The 21,999-nt window shown below is 46.1% G+C and overlaps 1 protein-coding gene across 7 annotated transcripts in view; it reads left to right on the plus strand.

The window, feature by feature from the left end:
• LOC137433072 (protein FAM13A) overlaps nucleotides 1-21,999 on the plus strand; it is a 355,270-nt gene that overhangs the window by 35,964 nt on the left and 297,307 nt on the right. For 2 of the 7 annotated variants that reach the window (XM_078783918.1, XM_078783920.1), the window contains exon 1: nucleotides 9,124-9,365. The exons of 3 other annotated variants lie outside the window; for them this stretch is intronic. The gene's annotated coding sequence lies outside the window, so the exon portion shown is untranslated. Of the gene's footprint in view, nucleotides 1-9,123; nucleotides 9,366-21,999 lie in introns of those variants that run through there. 2 more of the 7 variants (XM_068125521.2, XM_078783919.1) reach the window with 1 other exon arrangement.

The raw sequence follows: 21,999 nt of genomic DNA on the forward strand, positions 1-21,999 counted from the left end.
CAGATTTGACCAGACGCCACCAGGATTTGGAAGAGGGAGACAGATAAGAGAGTTCGGTCTTGAGAACGGAGAGATATTGTTTCCTGGCTCTCCTGAGGGTGGACACACACTTGTTTCGGGCTTTGTGAAAGGAAATGAGATTTCCTTCCATTGGATTTGCTTTCCAGGAGATGAAAGCAAGTTTTTTCTGGGCAACAGCCTCACCACAAGATTCCGTGTACCATGGACGGGAGGAAGGGTATGACAACTGAAGACGAGATGGGATAAATCTGTGCATGAGAGAGAGAGCAATTTACTTTGGAATGAATTCCCAGGATGAGTTGATGTCAGAGGTGGTAGAGATGGGAGACCAGTCCAGATGATTGATGGCTGCTTGAAGACCGTGCCAGTTGGCCTGAGTGAAATGCCAGACTCGTCGACACTGAAGAGGCTCTCTGAGAATGGTCAGAGAGATGTCCACTTTAACAAGCACATGATCAGATGAGCCGATTGGAGCAGAAGAAGAGCAGCAGACATTTTCAGGGAAGTTAGTCATAACCAAGTCCAGAAGAGAAGATGCTCCGTTGACTGAGATCCGGGTCGGGAAATTGACAGATTGTGTCAGTCCCAGTGAATTGCAGAAGTCCTTTGCTGAAGAGCCATGGCTGGTGAGAGAGGTACCCACACCCAGCCAACTGGCATGGTGACAATTGAAATCACCACATATGAGGAAGAGAGAGTTGGGGTGGGGGAATATTGGAGGGGGGTAGGGTGGATGGGGGATGGGGGGGCTGGTGGGGGAGGTTGGCCAAATATATTTTGTGCTCTGATTGAATATCTACTGTAAATTAAAAGTCAGAACCCATCACATACAAATAAAAGGAACTGAGCACAAATTTATATTTATTTTCACTTTTCAGTTAGAGCAGGAAGGGAAGGTCAAATTTTTTTAAATCAAAAACTGTATGGGAAAGTCGAGCTTCCAGCCTCACAGAGCACATGTGCCCCCAATACACCACCTCCCTTAGACTTCCGGCCGGGATTTTACGATGTATCTGTGGGGGTTACCCCATTGGGACATAATCCACAGCCACTGGACCAGTGGGGCTATTGATGGTATGGGCATGGCGTGTGCTCGGTGGTTGGACCCACGCCCCCTTAAGAGGGTTTTGCATGTTATAAAAGATGCATGAGCTCCGGTCATGATTTAGTTCTGTTGGAATAAAGGAGCTTTGAACAAGCTAAGAAGTGTCTCGCCTTCTCGTTGTCCGCAACTCCTATATTGGTGACCCCGGCTGCTCCTGAACGTTGTCGGGGGCTTCAAACGAACATGGCGACAAGCGCAGTTTCGATTAAGCTGCCAGAGTTTTGGGAAGGACAGGCTGCCGTTTGGTTCGCACAAGCTGAGGCCCAGTTCGCCATTCGGAGAATTTCTGCCGACGACACGAAGTATTATTATGTCGTGTCTGCGCTCAGCGGCTCCACTGCGACCAGCGTGGTGAGCATTCTCCAGGATCCTCTGGAGGGCGGCAAGTATGAGATGCTAAAAGCGCTGCTGCTCGAAACCTTCGAGCTCACTGAGGCCAGGCGCGCCCGCCAGCTTCTGTCTCTACCCGGGATGGGCGACTCAAAGCCGTCTGGGCTGATGGACTACATGTTGTCTCTCCTGGGCAGCCACCGGCCATGTTTCCTCTTCAGGGAGCTGTTCCTGCAGCAGCTGCTAGGACAGATACGGTCAGCCTTGGCCAACTCGCCCATTAAGGATTTCCGCGCCCTGGCCAGGGAAGCAGACAAGTTTTTCTCCGCCAGACAGCAATGTAGTGTGGCTGCATTGGACCCCGGCCCCGTCGAGCCTGCGCCGCGAGCGGATACTGTGGTGGCCGCCATAACGGCCCAGTGGCGGAAGGCCCCAGGCTTGTGCCGTTTCCACGCAAAGTTTGGGCCCAAGGCCAAGGCATGCCGGCCACCCTGCAGCTTCAGTGAGTCGGGAAACGGGGTGGCCAGCGCTTGTTAACTGCCATGAGTGTCTGCCGTTCAGGCAGTTTGCTGTTCATTTCGGACACCGACTCCAGACGTCGTTTCCTCTGCGACACAGGTGCCCAGGTGCCCAGGGAGTCACGGCCCCACCCTGGAAGTCGCCAACAGCAGTGCTATTCAGTCCTTTGGCAAACGGACCGTGGCACTGTGCTTTGGTGGGCAGCGGTTTACATGGGATTTTGTCACGGCAAAGGTGTCCACCCCCTTGCTGGGCGCTGATTTCCTCTGCACCAATGGCCTACTGGTGGATGTGAAAAATCGGCGGCTCATTAATGCGGAGACATTCAGTTCTCTTCCATGCCCGCCGAGCGGGTCCGCCTCGACGAGGCTTGCGTGCACGCTCTTGACCTCTGATGAGTTCGTCCACCTCCTCACCGAGTTCCCGGCCCCTACACGGCCCACCTTTTCAGCCGCTGCCGTCAAGCACGGTGTGGAGCATCACATTCCGACCACCAGCCTGCCTCTCTACACCCGGGGTCAACGCCTCAACCCGGTGAAACTCGCTATCACAAAGGCGGAGTTCGACACGTTGGAGCGTATTGGCATCGTCCGACGTTCCGACAGCCCGTGGGCCTCGCCTCTCCACATTGCGCCGAAGCCGGGTGGCGGATGGTGCCCGTGCGGGGATTATCGCCGCCTTAACGACGCCAATACCCCCGACTGCTTCCCAATCCCGCACATCCAGGATTTTTCTGCTTGCTTGGCCGGTAAAGTTTTTTTTTCTAAGGTAGACCTCGTTCGTGGTTACCATCAGGTCCCCGTCCAGACGCAGGACATTCCTAAGACCGCGGTGATTACACCGTTCGGGCTTTTCGAATTCCTCCGTATGCCTTTTGGGCTCAAGAACGTGGCCCAGGCTTTCCAGCGCCTGATGGACAGCATGTTGCGGGATTTGCCCTTTCTGTTCTTCTACCTGGACGATATCCTCATCGCCAGCGCTTCCAGGACGGAGCACATGCTTCACCTCCGAGCACTCTTTGAATGCCTGAGTCAGCATGGCCTGATCATTAACCCGGCCAAGTGCTTGTTCGGGGTGGCCGCAATTGACTTTCTCGGCCACCGAATCACGAGGGAGGGGGCCGTCCCACTGCTGTCTAAAGTGGAGGCTGTGAAGCGTTTTCCGCGTCCCCTCACTGTCAAGGCCTTGCAGGAGTTTTTGGGAATGGTGAACTTTTACCATCGTTCCGTGGCCCAGGTGGCCCAGCTGATGCAGCCCCTTTATGAGGCCCTCAAGGGCAAGCCTACCAAATGTGCCATTGACTGGACCGAGAAGATGGCCAAGGCTTTCACGGACACTAAACTGGCCCTCGCCAGCGCAACCATGCGAGCACATCCGTCGCCCGATGCACCGATTGCTCTCACCACGGACACTTCGGACTATGCGGTTGGCGCCGTGCACGAGCAGTGGGTCAATGGGGCGTGGCAGCCGCTTGCTTTTTTTAGCCAGCAGCTCCGCCCTAACAAACGAAGTACAGTACCTTCGATTGTGAGCTCCGAGGCCTCTACCTAGCTGTCCGACACTTCCGTTACCTGTTGGAAGCCCGCCCATTCACGGCGTTTGTGGACCACAAGCCCCTGGTTTTTGCCATGGCCAAGGTCTCGGAGCCGTGGTCTGCCCATCAACAACGCCAGCTCTCCTTCGTTTCCAAATTCACGACGGACATCCAACATGTTGCTGGGAAGGACAATACGGTCGCCGATTGTCTCTCCCGGTCCATAGCTGGCGCGGTTCACCTTGGCATCGACTACGCCCACATGGCGGCCAAACAGATCTGGAATCCGGATGTCCAGGCCTGCAGGGCGGCGGTCATGGGGCTTCGACTGTCTGATGTGCCGTTCGACGACACGGGCACCACGCTACTGTGCAACGTATCTTTGGGAAAGCCTCGCCCCGTTGTACCCACCAGCTGGAGATGGCTGGTGTTCGAGGCCATCCACGGTCTTTCTCACCCGGGCAGGAAGGCGTCGCAAAAGTTAGTGGTGGCAAAGTTCGTTTGGCACAGGCTCAGGAAGGATGTGCGCGACTGGGCCAACACCTGCGTCGAGTGCCAATGCTCGAAGGTGCATCGCCATACCCAGGCCCCTTTGGCACCATTCCCAGTGCCAGAGCGACACTTTGACCATGTTAACGTGGACCTGGTAGGACCCCTCCCCCACTCGCGGGGATTCACCCACCTCCTCACGATGATCGATAGGACCACCAGGTGGCCAGAGGCCGTCCCGCTCACATCTACAATGTCCGCCGATGTGGCCCGGGCGTACATCGGCACTTGGGTTGCCCGTTTTGGCGCTCCCTCGGACATCTCTTCAGACAGGGGGCCCTAGTTCACTTCAGAGCTCTGGGGTGCTGTTGCCCAGGGGCTCGGGGTAAAGCTCCATCGCACCACTGCATATCATCCCCAGGCTAATGGTTTGTGTGAGAGGTTCCATCGCTCTATGAAAGCTGCTCTCAGGGCCAGCCTCCGGGATGACAGTTGGGCCGACAGACTTCCGTGGGTGATGTTGGGCCTCAGGTCAGCCCCTAAGGAAGACCTCCAGTCCTCATCCGCTGAGCTCGTCTATGGCCAGCCGCTGCGGGTTCCCGGGGAGTTCATACCTGACGCCACAAGCCCCTGGTCCGCTGCCCATCAGCGGTCGGTTCTCCGGGAGAATGCCAAGATGTTTGCACCAGTGCCCACATCTCAACATGGTTTGCCTCGGGCCCATGTCCCGCCTGATCTACGTACAGCGGAGTACGTCTATGTTCGCCAGGACGCACACCGGGGGCCGCTTCGGCCGCCTTACGACAGGCCTTTCCACGTTCTGGAGGCCGGGGACAAGTCCTTTGTGGTCGACATCGGCGGCAAACCTGACCACCTTTCGGTGGACCGCCTAAAGCTGGCTCACTTGGACCTAGACCAGCCCCCTCGGTTGGCTCAACCCCAACGACGTGGCCGTCTCCCGTTGACCCTGGTTGGCGACAAGCCCCCGGTTGACCTGCCTACCGCCAAGCCGCTAACAGTCCCTGCTCGGGTCCTCAGTCGTTTCGGCCGGGTGGTTAAGGCCCTCCGAAAACTGACATTGCCCGTGCGAGTGAATTCTGGGGGGGCACATGTGGGGATTGTGGGGGTTACCCCATTGGGACATAATCCACAGCCACTGGACCAGTGGGGCTATTGATGGTATGGGCGTGGCGTGTGCTCGGTGGTTGGAACCACGCGGCATGCCCCCTTAAGAGGGTTTTGCGTGTTATAAAACATGCATGAGTTCCGGTCGTGATTTAGTTCTGTTGGAATAAAGGAGCTTTGAACAAGCAAGAAGTGTCTCGCCTTCTCGTTGTCTGCAACTCCTACATATCTTTTATTTTGTTTATGTCATGATCTACATCTCAATTAATCAAGTCAAAGTAACAAAAAAAGTAGCGCTGATGAATACGGATAAGTCACAAATGTGTTTCTTAGGTTAGCTTTAAATAAATTAATAACTAGATGGAATTTGTTAAAGAAAATTTGAAGAAGAAGACATTTTGGTCACAAATATGCATTCATAACCACATACGTTTGTTCCATTATAATAAAAAAAGATACTATTGAAACTTGAATACGTCTATTAATTACATACTATTTAAACCTGACTACGTTGATTAATTACATACGATTAAAACCAGAGTACCTCTATTAATTACATGTTATTAAAACATGAGTATATCTATTAATTACGTACCATTGAAATTTGACTGTGTACGTCTATTAAATACATACTATTGGAATATGAGTTCAGCACGTCTATTAATTACATGCGATTGAAAGGTGAGTACATCTATTAATTACACTGAGTACATCTAATTGAAATGAATACATGGGTATTCTGCGTCTTCTGCATATTTTCGGTCTTTGTGATATATTGGTGTCTTTGGGGTCTTTTGCATCTTCTGGGTCTTTAAGGGTATTTTGGGTCTTTGGGGTATATGGAGTCTTTAAGGGTATTTTGAGTTTTTAGGGGTCTTGGTGATCTTAAGGGTCTTGGGGGAGTTAAAGGTTCATCAAAGGTCTGAGGGGTCTCAGAAGTCTAAAGGGTCAAAAGGTATATCCCAACAGTAAGTAATTAAGAATTCACGGTCTGTGTTTTTGGGTGTTATTTTTATTTGAAGAAGAAAACGACGTTTTGGTCACAAACATACAAACAAACATACTGTCCTGTCAGCCTGAACGGTTATCACGGATAGCCGATCGATTTTACTGCCGAGGCGAATTCCCGAAACTGGCGGTTGGTCCGGCGTGTGCAAGTGAAGGAACCAAAGTGCTTACCTGCACGGAGCTCGTGGGGCTTATGCTCAAACCCACAAACACAGAAACACGACAAATGAGAAATGCCACAATAATAAATTTAATGAAAGTCAAGCACGGCAAAATAAAGGTTGAGGTAAAATAAATCCTACGGTGAAACGTCTCCATCTAGACACGAAAACACACAAGGGGAAAGATTAAATAAAAATAAATGTTTTAAGCCGGCCGGCACTCAGCTTTGCTCCTACGAGATCGCCGAATGAAGTGAGCAGCACAAGGCGGCTCGAAGCCATTCACGCGGGAAGAGCACAAGATGGCACGGAGTTGCGCCTGTAGCAGCCACCGGCGTGAGGCAAGCAGACTTGATAGCCTCCTTCACCTCGCTCGCGACCTCCTCTGTCTCCGAAGAGCACCCCCGTCAACAACTCCTCCTCCTCTGACAATTAAAAGTTCCCCCAACATCTCCGAAAGCTCTCCTCAAAAACTCCACACGAGCCAGCCATAGCCAAAAGCCAGAGACAAAGGACAAAGAGACCCCTGAGTCAGACACGCTCTTCCTCTTCCCTCATGCTCGAACCTACTCGCTCTGACGTTACCCCTGACCAATCATTAACCTCAGGGCGTGGCCTCACGGCCCTGCTCTTTCTAGAGGTGGGACTTAGTTGCTAATTACGATTTCTTGGAGGCGGGATTTAGTCTGCTCGCGAATGTTCGGTTCTTGTCGGCGGTGGCGTGGTGGGATTTAGCCCGATCGAGAATGGGTGGGTCCTGTCAGCGGTTACGTCGGTTCTTTTTGTTGTTGTTGTTGTTGGAGGTGGTTACATGGTGAACCTTGTCGATGTAAAAATGTAGGGGAAAAAACCACAGGAGGCAATCACATACCAGGGAAACTAATCCTAACCCCTACCTCGATAACAAAAACTCCACCCCTCGTGTGAAGATACGTAAAGGATCTTAAGCTCACAGTTTTCCTACTTAAATTACATCAAGATTGGCTTCCTACTTGCACGCGGTCCATGCTACCCAACACAGTTCTATCTTCACTATGGTATTTCATCGCCTACCCCCACAACCGTAACAATACATACATAACCATATACGCTTGCTCTATTATAATAAGATTCAATATTGTTTTTAAAAATATATTTATTTTTAATGAGGCTGTCCTTTGGGTATTTTGGGTCATCAGGGTCCTATTGGGTCTTTTGGATCCTTGGAGTGCTCTGGTTCTTCATGGTATTTAAGGATCCTCAGGGTATGTTGGGGCCTTGGTAGTCTTAAGGGTCTTAAAGTTTGTTCAAATGTCCAGTGGGTCTCAGCAGTCCAAAGTGTCAAAAGGTACATTCCGATAGTACATAATTAATAGATGTACATAATTAATAGATGTACATAATTAATAGATGTGCATAATTAATAGAGAGGATGGTTGTATTTGACTTCAACCATTACATAATTAATAGATATTTTGAAAAAATGGCTGGAGAAGATAATATAAGTCGAGTTTCTTCTTCTTCAAACAATAACAACTTCTGGCTGCCAGACCGTAAGACCAATCATATTGAAATTTTAAACACTTGTTCTGCTTTACAACTACTACAGTACTTTGAAGTTTAACATCGATCAATGCAGCAGTTCAAGAGATATAATTTTTAAAATATTTTCGTTCAATCCAACATGGCCGCCAAACCATGTAATGCATGAATTATTCAAGGGCAGCATGGTATAAGCAAGGCATGGGGGAACATATGTGTGAAGTTTCCGTTCGATCTGTTCAGCCATTCTCGAGGAGTGCAAATCCAAAGTCACGTGATCTCTGATCCACATTCAGGCCACATTTGTGCAAAGCCGGAGTCACGTGATATCTGATGCACATTCAGGCCACATTTGTGCAAAGCCGGAGGCACGTGATCTCTGATGCACATTCAGGCCACATTTGTGCAAAGCCGGAGGCACGTGATCTCTGATGCACATTCAGGCCACATTTGTGCAAAGCCGGAGTCACGTGATCTCTGATGCACATTCAGGCCACATTTGTGCAAAGCCGAAGGCACGTGATCTCTGATGCACATTCAGGCCACATTTGTGCAAAGCCGGAGTCACGTGATCTCTGATCCACATTCAGGCCACATTTGTGCAAAGCCGGAGTCACGTGATCTCTGATACATTTTCAGGCCATATTTGCACAAAGCCGGAGGCACGTGATCTCTGATGCACATTCAGGCCACATTTGTGCAAAGCCGGAGGCACGTGATCTCTGATCCATTTTCAGGCCACATTTGTGCAAAGCCGAAGGCACGTGATCTCTGATCCATTTTCAGGCCACATTTGTGCTGGAGTCACGTGATCTCTGATCCATTTTCAGGCCACATTTGTGCTGGAGTCACGTGATCTCTGATCCATTTTGACGTCACATTCTTGCTAAGCTGGAGTCACGTGATATCGGCTTAGTTTGATAAGGTCTTGTTAGTTACCTGTTTGTTTTTCCCTATGACTTAACACATTAAGTTTTTCGAGTGATTCCCCACTCGGTTAGTTTTGGATGGATGCCGAGTGAGCCACTCCATTATTACCCCACTATGGTCGGCAATGGCATGGTAAATTATTTGCCCTTGCGGCACCACAAGGACAACAAAAACGTAGTTTTGCTTCCACAACAAAATAACTCGGCACGGTCCCAGCGGTGTCCTTGGTTGACCTCTAAAGATATCAACAAATTGAAAGGACAACAATCAAACACTGCAAGCCGATAGACGACCTCAATGAAGCTCCCATCTCCTCCTCCCTCATTCCGGCCCAGCAGACCAAAGATAACAGGAAGGAGGAGCTACAACGGGCTTAGACATCATAAACGTGCCCTCGGATTCAGTGCACATGGCTGCGTTGAGTTGCGACGTACGCTCCTACACGTCCAGCCATACGCGTTACCCCCATGTCGCAATTCTTCATTCACACTTTGCCCGGATCTCTGCTGTGCGTTGCTTCTGTTTTTATTTTCTCATCATACGGAACAGCGATAAGAAAATTTTGTCCAGAACAAAGAAGATAACTTTTGTCTGAACAGCCTTCAGGATAACTTGGCGACAAGTAAGTACCACTCAGTCCACCTGGTTGAAATCTATTTTGTTATCAGTTTTTACTTCATCTAATATATTTTTACATTCTTTTCTGTACAAATGATAAATATATAAATATATACATACATACATACATAGAAACATATATACATATATACCATATATATATAGCACACATACATATATATATATAACATACATACATATATTACATACATACATATATAACACACATACATATATATAACATACATACATATATAACATACATATATAACACACATACATATATATAACATACATAAATAACATACATATATAACACACATACATATATAAAATCCATACATATATATATATATATATGGGGACCGCAAGGCTAACCCCCGCTCTTGTAGGGAAAGTGGCCTTAAAATACCTGTTGTATACATATAACATGTGTATATATATACATGTGTATTACTTTTTCCACATGCGAAATTTGCATTTATGTTTATTTAAATTATACAGTGGACTACAAAATGTAAATGTTTCATGATATTTGTTATATTATATCACCTTTATCTATCAATATTGTTGAAATGAAGATCAAATAGCTGTATGTTGAAATATGTTGAAAAAGTCAAAACTTTACATGGGGTGTACTTACTTTTTCACGTGACTGTAGTTGAAGCACCTTTGGCAGCGATTACAGCCTCGAGTCTTCTTGGGTATGACGTGATGAGCTTTCCACACCTGGATTTGGGGATTTTCTGCCATTCTTCTCTGCAGATCCTCTCAAGTTCTGTCACGTTGGATGGGGACCGTCGGTGGACAGCCATTTTCAGGTCTCTCCAGAGATGTTCGATTGGGTTCAAGTCAGGGCTCTGGTTGGGCCACTCAAGGACCTTCACAGAGTTGTCCCTAAGCCACTCCTGTGTTGTTTTGGCTGTGTGCTTAGGGTCATTGTCCTGTTGGAAGGTGAACCTTTGGCCCAGTCTGAGGTCCTGAGCGCTCTGTTTGAGGTTTTCATTAAGGATATCTTTGTACTTCGCACCGTTCATTGTTCCCTCAACCCTGACCAGTCCCCCAGTTCCTGCTGCTGAAAAACACCCCCACAGCATGATGCTGCCAACACCATGCTTCACCGTTGGGATGATATTGGGCAGGTGATGAGCGGTGCCTGGTTTCCTCCAGACATGTCGCTTAGAATTGAGGCCAACCAGTTCAATCTTGGTTTCATCAGACCACAGAATCTTGTTTCTCACAGTCTGAGAGTCCTTTAGGTGCTTTTTTGCAAACTCCAAGTGGGCTTTCGTGTGTCTTTCATTGAGGAGAGGCTTCCGTCGGGCCACTCTGCCATAAGCCCAGATCGGTGGAGTGTTGCAGTGATGGTTGTCCTTCTGGAAGTTTCTCCCATCTCCACACAGGATATCTGGAGCTCATCCAGAGTGACATCGGGTTTTTGGGGAGTGGCTTCCGTCTCACTGTGTCATACTCACACTCTTACTCACTGTGTCACTGATTTATTTTTATTCTTATTTTTCCCAAGCAAGCAAGCACCTTGGAAGAGTTTGAGTGGGACATGGGGTGGGGGGGGGGGGGGGGTGGGGGGAGGATGCCCCATCCTTTATATGTTTTTCAGTCGTTTGCAATGAAGATTAAAAAAACTTCCCGTATTTAAACGTCACAAAGAGAAACGGAACCCGAGTGCGTGTATTTATTCTTCCAGCCATGGCAGATATCGCTGAATTTGCATTGAGTGATGTGATTGGCTGCATACTTTTTCAAAGCAGATTAACAACTTTGGGTCAAAGAGAGCATGCAGAAAAGGTAACAAATGCAGGTATAGCAGCTGTACAATCCCGTTTTGGATGCCGTAACTGCAGAGTTAGAGAGACGATTCTCAAAGGAATCAATGGAAAATGCTGAAGCTTGTGACTGAGTGTTAAGATGTCAGACAAATGTCATTCATCCACATCCACTCTTGTGACTCAGTGTTAAGATGTCACACAAATGTCATTCATCCACATCCACTCTTGTGACTCAGTGTTAAGATGTCACACAAATGTCATTCATCCACATCCACTCTCGTGACTCAGTGTTAAGATGTCAGACAAATGTCATTCATCCACATCCACTCTTGTGACTGAGTGTTAAGATGTCACACAAATGTCATTCATCCACATCCACTCTTGTGACTGAGTGTTAAGATGTCACACAAATGTCATTCATCCACATCCACTCTTGTGACTCAGTGTTAAGATGTCACACAAATGTCATTCATCCACATCCACTCTTGTGGCTCAGTGTTAAGATGTCAGACAAATGTCATTCATCCACATCCACTCTCGTGACTCAGTGTTAAGATGTCAGACAAATGGCATTCATCCACATCCACTCTTGTGGCTCAGTGTTAAGATGTCAGACAAATGTCATTCATCCACATCCACTCTTGTGACTGAGTGTTAAGATGTCACACAAATGTCATTCATCCACATCCACTCTTGTGACTCAGTGTTAAGATGTCACACAAATGTCATTCATGCACATCTACTCTTGTGACTCAGTGTTAAGATGTCACACAAATGTCATTCATCCACATCCACTCTTGTGACTCAGTGTTAAAATGTCAAACAAATGTCATTCATCCACATCCACTCTTGTGACTCAGTGTTAAGATGTCAGACAAATGGCATTCATACACATCCACTCTTGTGACTCAGTGTTAAGATGTCACACAAATGTCATTCATCCACAATCCACTCTTGTTATTGAGTGTTAAGATGTCACACAAATGTCATTCATCCCCATCCACTCTTGTTATTGAGTGTTAAGATGTCACACAAATGTCATTCATCCACAATCCACTCTTGTTATTGCGTGTTAAGATGTCAGACAAATGTCATTCATCCACATGCACTCGTGTGACTCAGTGTTAAGATGTCACACAAATGTCATTCATCCACAATCCACATCCACTCTTGTGACTCTGAGTTAAGATGTCAAAATAATGTCATTCATCCACATCCACTCTTGTTATTGAGTGTTAAGGTGTCATACAAATGTCATTCATCCACATCCACTCTTGTTATTGAGTGTTAAGGTGTCATACAAATGTCATTCATCCACATCCACTCTTGTTATTGAGTGTTAAGATGTCACACAAATGTCATTCATCCACAATCCACTCTTGTTATTGAGTGTTAAGATGTCAGACAAATGTCATTCATCCACATGCACTCGTGTGACTCAGTGTTAAGATGTCACACAAATGTCATTCATCCACAATCCACATCCACTCTTGTGACTCTGAGTTAAGATGTCAAAATAATGTCATTCATCCACATCCACTCTTGTTATTGAGTGTTAAGGTGTCATACAAATGTCATTCATCCACATCCACTCTTGTTATTGAGTGTTAAGGTGTCATACAAATGTCATTCATCCACATCCACTCTTGTAGAAATATGCAGACCCACTAAATATAAATCCTCATGTTGCAGATGCAGAAATGGACCTTTTTACCTGTTTGGAATCTGTTGTTACCCTTCAGAGACTTCAAAAATAATAGTCTCAGAGAATGTACCCAAACTATTACAAACTCATTCAGTTAGCTCTCACATTGCCAGTCGTTCCTGCCATTTCGGAACGAAGCTTTTCTGCGATGATACGGATTACAAACAGGTTTTGTTCAACCATTGTAGAAGAAAGATTTTCTCCACATAGAAGGCGATTTAACTGTGAAGCTGATTCCAGAGGACACTGCGAACGTTTATGCTAACCAAAGGAAAAGACAATTGCGCCTGCATTAGTCATGAAGGTAAGAACAGTTTTTAGCCGCGTCGCAGACGCTGCTCATAGAGTGCCCTCTGCTGTTGTTGTTGTTCTTCTTGTTCTTCTTGTTCTTGCAGAGAAGACAAAACCTCAAAGCTCCACCCATTCTGGGAACCATAGCTCCACCCATTCTGGGAGAGCCTTCATATAAACAAATATCCACCATTTTATTAACTCGCATAGCTTTGAGGCCTGTTTTGTAGGCCCATGGTGAATTCCTCTCTCACACAGTTTTATTTCAAATCAAATTCGATATATCATTTCATTTTTCACTGTCGCTATCATAGTTTTAGACTCGGTTGAAAAAAAACGGGAAGAAAATCCGATGAAAGTTGCCCTTTATAGAACGAAATGAATTCTCAAAGGCCTGTAACTTCAAGTCCATTGAGATATATTTTTTTTAAATCGCGGCATGGTCAGTCATACACCGCCCGAAATAACAGACGGGAAAATGCCGAGATATATTAAAAATTCGTCCATTTGATGACAATCGTCACGATGAAATATTTAATTTATACGTCGTCACAATAATGTGGAGAGAGGAGCAAAGCTTCGTTCACGTGTCGCCACACACGGGAAATTGCCGAGATATATATTTTTTAAATCGCGGCATGGTCAGTCATACACCGCCTGAAATAACAGATGGGAAAATGCCGAGATATATTTTTTTAAAATCGCGGCATGGTCAGTCATACACCGCCTGAAATAACAGACGGGAAAATGCCGAGATATATTAAAAATTCGTCGCCACACACGGGAAATTGCCGAGATATATTTTCACTTTGCACAAAAATAACATCAAGTAATCGAATCAATAGGAATGTCCTGTGCCTATAACATCGACGTTATAGGCACAGCTGCATCTAGGCATTGTGTAACATCGACGCGGCTTTTGTTTTAATTAAAACTTTTTGTACTTGTTATATTACTACGGGGCCTGTTGGTCCATTGGACCAATTTTTCATTGGACTTCACTCGGGGTTTGGGGGAGTGGAGGAGGTCTTCTGGGTTCTCTGGGTCTTTTGGGTCATCAGGAACTTTTGGGTGCTCTGCATCTTTAGGGGTCTTAAGGATCTTAGGGTCCTAAAGGGTTTTCAAAGGTCGAAGGAGTCTCAGCAGTCCAAAGAATGAAAAGATACATTTCAATACTACGTAATTAATTAATAGACGTACGTAATTAGTAGGCGCAAAAAGTGTTACACACACACACACACACACACACACCTCATCCATTTATCGTAGAAGACAATGTTTATGTATGTGTAACACTGGGGAAACGTGATTCATAAAGTGCTCGATTTTCTTTTTTATTCAAGAATTTGTTATGCTAATATTGGTGGTAGCTTGTAAACCTGTCAAATAATTAGATGATTAAATATAACAACAACAACATGCATTTTAAAGGCCATTTTCCCTGCTAGAGCGGGGGTTAGCCTTGCGGTCCCCATGACAATCTTCTCCATTTTGCCCTATTTTCTGCATCTCTCCTTGTTAACCCCCTTGCCCGCATTTCTTCTTCCACCATCTTTAGCCAAGTCTTTCTCGGTCTACCCCGTCCTCTACTTCCTTCTACATTCATTTCCATCACTCTCCTCAACCAGTCACTTTCATCCTTCCTCAACACATGACCAAACCATCTCAACCTGTTCCTCTTCACAGCATCAATCACAGGCTCTATTCCCATCATCTTTCGCAATTCATCATTTGTCTTCCTCTCTCTCAACGATACTCCGCACATCCGTCGAACCATTCGCATTTCCACCCTTTCCAACCTTCGTTGCTGCTCTACGTTCATTACCCATGTCTCGCTCCCATAAATCATAACACTTCTCACACATGCAGCATACACCTTTCCCTTCAGCTTCAACGACACTCCCCTCATCATCAGCACGCCACTCAGTTCCCGAAACCTCTTCCATGCACATCTCACTCGAGCAACCTTTGCCGAGTCTGATCCACCTTCTCCATTCAGCATGTCTCCGAGGTAGCAAAATGTTTTCACACCTTCCAGCTTCACGCCGTCTCCAAGATCCAACTCAACATCTCCTCCATCTGCAGCTCCCTCTGTGCACACCTTACACTTGAATGTAGCTGCCACACTGGTTAATGACCCTCTCAGACCACTACATTTTTGATGAACCCACTCAGCGCACATTGTACATTGAATGGAGTTCACTCCGACACCCTTCCTACACACAGCACAGGGCCACTTCCCAGTTCTTTCCACCTCACCACATGCTTTACCACTTGCCATCACCTTCGTCTTTCCGATATTCACCTTCAGACCTTTTGTCTCCATACATTCCTTCCACGTGTTCATCTTTTCCTTCAGTCCATCCATACTTTCCGCAATCAACACCAGATCAGCTGCATACAACAACTCCCACGGTAAACCCTCCTTTACGTTCTGAGCCAGCACCTCCATCACAGCTACAAATAGTAGTGGACTTAGTACCGACCCCTGATGCACTCCCACCTTCACCTCAAACTCACCACTGTTCCCGTCCTTCGTCCTTACAGCTGTGCACGCTCTTTAGTACATTGCCATCACTACTCTGATCAACCATTCCTCCACTCCTAACTTCCTCAATGCCCATGTCAATACTTTGCGTGGTACCCTATCGAATGCTTTCTCCAGATCAACAAACCCAAGAAACAACTTCTTCCTCTTCTCCATGTACTTCTCCTGCAACTGCCTCACAATGAAAAGCGCATCTGTCGTTCCTCTTCCTGGCATGAATCCAAACTGCATTTCGTCGATCTTCACTTTCTTCCTTATCCTCCTCTCCAACACCCTTTCCAATACCTTCATTCCATGCTCCAATAACTTTATCGCTCGGTACGAGCCACACTCCAGAGGGTCACCTTTCCCCTTGTATAGAGGGACGAGGGTACTCAGTTCCCAATCCACTGGAATGCAGCCTTCTTTCACCACCAGATTACAGATCTCTATCATTCTCTTCACACCCCAACTTCCTGCTGCCTTCAACATATCTCCCACAACTCCCGTCGGCCCTCCCGCTTTTCTACCCTTCATTGCTTTTATCGCTTCCTCAACTTCCTTCCCAGTTATCTTCTCTGCCGGTCCTAAAACTGGGTTACTCTCTATGTTGCCATCCCATTCATTCTCTGTATTCAACAGCATTTCCATATATCTTTTCCATCTTCCTTTAATTCCATCTGGGTCGACAACGATTTGTCCCACTTCATCCTTCAAGCAACTCACCCCCATCACATCACACCTCTCTTTTGCTATCTGCTTTGCAATCCTGAATACCGCTTTCTGACCCTCTTCCAAATCCAAGCGTTCTCCGAACATTTTCCTACATGCCTCCTGCGCCTTTGCGACCTCTTTCTTTGCAGCCTTCCTGGCTGCCTTATAACTTTCATGCTCTGCTGTTTCTGCTCCCATACCCTTCGCCTTCTGCCACTCCTTGAACTTCTTCCTCTTCACGTCAATCCTCTTTCCGACTTCATCATCCCACCACCATGTTTCCGAGTGCCTCGGTGGTCCTTTTGTCCATCCACATACCTCACCAACGGCTCCCAACAGACTAGCTTTCATTGACATCCAACCACTTTCAAGCTCAACCACATCATCCTCGACCCTACTCAGCCTCTCTTTTAATGCCTCCCTTACTGTCACCTCTTTCAACCTCCACACCTTCATTCTCGGTTGGTACTTCACCCGCCCAGCTCTCCTCGCACCTTTCACCCTTATGTCGCAGACAACCAAGTGGTGCTGTGAAACAGCCTTCTCCCCTGGGATCACCTTTGTGTCCCGGAGGTGCCCCCCATCTCGCCTACGCACCATCAGGTAGTCAACGGTTGTCGTCGACCCACCTGACGTGTATGTAACAAGCTTATTATCCTCTTTCTGGAACTGAGTATTACAAATCAACAAATCAGCTCCATCAGCAAACTCCAAAATCCTTTCACCTTCTCCATTTCTCACACCATATCCGTAACCCCCATCAACTCCCTCAAAACCATCAATACTCCTTCCCACATGTCCATTTAGGTCTCCTCCTACCACAACAACTTCCTCATCTTTCACGTTTTCCATCAGCTCCTCACCACATACAAGGCTTTCATCCGCAGCTCAATGGAATACTGCTCTCCCCTCTGGGCTGGTGCTCCTGCCTCACACCTAGCTCGCCTTCGCGCTGTTGAAATCAAAGCATTCAGAATCATTGGAATCTCCCGCGATGAAGCTAACTCCAAGGGCCTCTCACTCACTCACCGCAGGCAGGTTGGTGGTCTTTCCGTCTTCTACCGACTCCTCTCTGGCCTTGCCCCCCCAGCTCTCTCTGGGCTCTGTTCCGCAAATATTCCTACAGGTCGCACAAGAACCGCCTGCAACCCTCTTTTGGTTAAACTGCCAAAATCAAGACTCTCTGCTCACCTTCACTCCTTCATTCCTCTTTTCTCCCGCCTCTGGAACAAACTCCCTCACTCTCTTCAATCCCACTCCACCCTCCAAGTCTTTAAAACAGCTGTTCACCACCATCTCTTATCTTCCCCCATCCAAAACCTTGATCATTTCTACCTCCGCTAATTTCACCCCAATTCCCCATTTTGAAATACCAACTTCTGTCCTGGAATTCCTTGGTGTCCTTGTGCTTTATACTTCTCCCTCCCCCCCCCCCCCCCCTTCCCATGCTTCCTCCCCCCGGGCCCTCTCCCTTCCACACATCTCCCTGCTCTCGGATGTTGTGTTTGTGTGCTTCCCCTTTTCTCCCCATCTTGTCTTCCGCTCCCTCTTTTTGTGTATTTTGTTTGTCTGGTCGATTTGTTTGTGAAGTAAATGTTAGCTCTTTCACGAGCCTCGATTCAGTATACAAAAAAAAAAAAAAAAACGCACACCAGAACTTGGCCTTTTCCTCATCGCTTCGACCAACCTGCGGAGCATATCCCGAGATGACGTTCACCAATAGCTTTCCAATCATCATTTTCACCATCATCAACCTATCACTCACTCTAGTCACACTCACCACACTGTCTACAAACTCCTCAGAAAACAGGACACCAACACCATTCACGCCCTCCGGGCACCCTTGCCACATAAACTTGTATTTCTGTCCCTGCCTACCCTTCACCATTCTCACACCACTTCCCTTCCATCTCGTCTCTTGCACACAACATATGTCCACTCTTCTTCTGTCCAATACTTCCACCACTTCTCCTGATCTCCCTGTCATTGTCCCTACATTCCATGTCCCAAACCTCAGAAACCGATCTCCACTTCGGGCTGTACCCTGCCCATATGTATTTGTAATTGTCATGGTTCTCTTTTTGAGGCAATGTTTTTATGGACGGATGCCCTTCCTGACGCCAACCCTCTTTGTCGTCTTTTACGACACGCAGGGATACGGTGTACCTATTCTTATCCAGGGTACACACCGGGAAACGTTTAAAACATGGAAATTCTGGGGGGGGGGGGGGGGGGGGGTGTCAAGGGAAAGATAAAATGAAAATAAAGCCCTTCAGCCGGCACTTAGCTTGTCGTCCCAATTAGATGATTAAATAATGAACGTAAACTGTATTTGTGATTTCAGTTCACTCTAACTACTCTAAGAAACGGTAATTCTGGAGGTCAGACCCAGCGTCCCATTATTAATATATTAAGCTACCCCTGCCCCTGCCCCCTCCCTCCCACAAATAGAATATTATGACGTCACAGATCACGTGGTACAGGGGCCATGTTGTTTAAGTCCATTTATTTATTTTCTCAGCAACCGTTGGTGTGATTGACATTAAATTTTCACCATAGTATGCGTGTACTCGTGTAGATTGTTAAGTGATAATTATGATGTCATAGGTCATGTGGTACTCCCTTGTTGTTTCTCCCGTGTTATTTTTGGGAAATATGTAATACACAGCTATATACAGAAAATAACAGAATTCTTAACCATCACATTTAGCACCTTGCATTCCTTATTATAAAGCAACTATTTCAGGAAATAGAAACACAAAGGGTAGAATACAGCACATACAAACAAAAGGGGGATATCTAATTGAATGGAATACATGCAGCACCCATTTCCACGTACATATAATATATATACAATGTACATAACATATACTATGACATACAGAATGCCTATCGAAAGTCTACACCCCCTTTCTTTTGTTACCTTATAGCCTGGAATTAAAATGCATTAAATCAGACTTTTCCACCTTTATTTACACTTTGTAACCCACAACTTCCAAGTGAAAACAAATTCTACAAATGTCAGAAAATTTATTAAAAATACAAAACTAGATTAACTTGATTTGATAAGTATCCACTCCCCTTATAATAGCAATTGTAAATTAGCACAGGTGTAGCCAATACAACAACAACAACAACAACAACATGCATTTTAAGGCCATTTTCCCTGCTAGAGCGGGGGTTAGCCTTGCGGTCCCCGTGACAATCTTCTCCATTTTGCCCTATTTTCTGCATCTCTCCTTGTTAACCCCCTTGCCCGCATTTCTTCTTCCACCATCTTTAGCCAAGTCTTTCTCGGTCTTCCCGGTCTTCTACTTCCTTCTACATTCATTCCCATCACTCTTCTCAACCAGTCACTTTCATCCTTCCTCAACACATGACCAAACCATCTCAACCTGTTCCTCTTCACAGCATCCATCACAGGCTCTATTCCCATCATCTTTCACAATTTATCATTTGTCTTCCTCTCTCTCAACGATACTCCGCACCTCCACCGAACCATTCGCATTTCCACCCTTTCCAGCCTTCGTTGCTGCTCTACGTTCATTACCCATGTCTCGCTCCCATAAATCATAACCCTTAAGGCACATCATCGATGGGTTGCTGTGCTCTTTTTTTGTTATGACTCCCACGTAATCTAGTGTTGTATGAGTGTGCATGAGTAGGTGTGTGTGCTGGTTGTTGTTTCTTTATGAGCTCACCTGGAACTACGTTCAGGGGAGCTTAAGCGATGGCGCGTGTCCGTCCGTCCGTCAGTCCGTAAACAATTTAAAATTATTTTCCGAAACTGCTGATGGGATTGTGGCCAAACTTGGCACAAATGATATTTGTTATGTTGTCACTAAAGTTTGTTCACGGAATTAAAAAAATCGAAGTCTAAGGGGGTCTACGAGGGGTCAAAGTGGGTCCAGGTTTGACCCCCCAAAATAGGTATTTGCTTTTTCCTCTGAAACTACACACACAATATCGATGAAACTTTAAGACAACCTTCACCCCCCGTGATGTACCAATGTTTGTTCATGGCATTAGAAAAATTAGGGTCTGAGGAGGTATACGGGGTTGGGGGAGGTAGGGGTCGACCCCAAAATAGGTATTTTTTTGTTTAACATCTTATGATTATGTTAATATGATTCTACCTTCTGCCCTGTCTTCTAGCAACAATTGAAATTGGTTTAAAATACCTTTAGTCAGTGCAGTATACGGTTTATTCTAGCAGGTGAGCACCAGGGATATTGCCCCTACGTTTTCCAGTTTTACTAATGTAGAATTGGTCACAGTGATTTGCAGAATTGGTCACAGAGATTTGTAGAATTGGTCACAGTGATTTGTAGAATTGGTCACAGTGATTTGTAGAATTGGACACAGTGATTTGCAGAATTGGTCACAGTGATTTTCAGCATTGGTCACAGTGATTTGTAGAATTGGTCACAGTGATTTGTAGAATTGGTCACAGTGATTTGTAGAATTGGTCAGTGATTTGCAGAATTGGTCACAGTGATTTGTAGAATTGGTCACAGTGATTTGTAGAATTGGTCACAGTGATTTGTAGAATTGGTCACAGTGATTTATAGAATTGGTCACAGTGATTTGTAGAATTGGTCACAGTGATTTGTAGAATTGGTCACAGTGACTTGCATAATTGGTCACAGTGATTTGTAGAATTGGTCACAGTGATTTGCTTGATGAATGGTAAACTACTCTGGATTTATTGCCAGTTGATATTGTGTCCTTCAGTTTTGAAATGACATTTCGGATGGCGCATCGAGGCTTGTACGCTACACAAATCCTTACACTGCGTACTATCTTGCCAATCCTTACACTGCGTTCTATCTTGCCAACTCTTACACTGCATACTATCTTGCAAATCCTTACACTGCGTACTATCTTGCGAATCCTTACACTGTGTACTAGCTTGCCAATCCTTACATTGCATACTATCTTGCCAATCCTTACACTGCGCACTATCTTGCCAATCCTTACACTGCGTACTATCTTGCCAATCCTTACACTGCGTACTATCTTGCCAATCCTTACATTGCGTACTATCTTGCCAATCATTACACTGCATACTATCTTTCCAATCCTTACACTGCATACTATCTTGCCAATCATTACACTGCATACTATCTTGCCAATCCTTACACTGCGTACTATCTTGCCAATCCTTACACTGCATACTATCTTGCCAATCCTTACACTGCATACTATCTTGCCAATCCTTACACTGCGTACTATATTGCCAATCCTTACACTGCGTAATATCTTGCCAATCCTTACACTGCGTACTATCTTGCCAATCCTTACACTGCATACTATCTTGCCAATCTTTACACTGTGTACTATCTTGCCAATCCTTACACTGCGTACTATCTTGCCAATCCTTACACTGCGCACTATCTTGCCAATCCTTACACTGCGTACTATCTTGCCAATCCTTACACTGCGTACTATCTTGCCAATCCTTACATTGCGTACTATCTTGCCAATCCTTACACTGCATACTATCTTGCCATTCCTTACACTGCATACTATCTTGCCAATCGTTACACTGCGTACTATCTTGCCAATCCTTACACTGCATACTATCTTGCCAATCCTTACACTGCATACTATC

This window comes from Myxine glutinosa, chromosome 8 (assembly GCF_964187855.1).
Source record: "Myxine glutinosa chromosome 8, kmMyxGlut1.1, whole genome shotgun sequence".
Taxonomy (NCBI): domain Eukaryota; kingdom Metazoa; phylum Chordata; class Myxini; order Myxiniformes; family Myxinidae; genus Myxine; species Myxine glutinosa.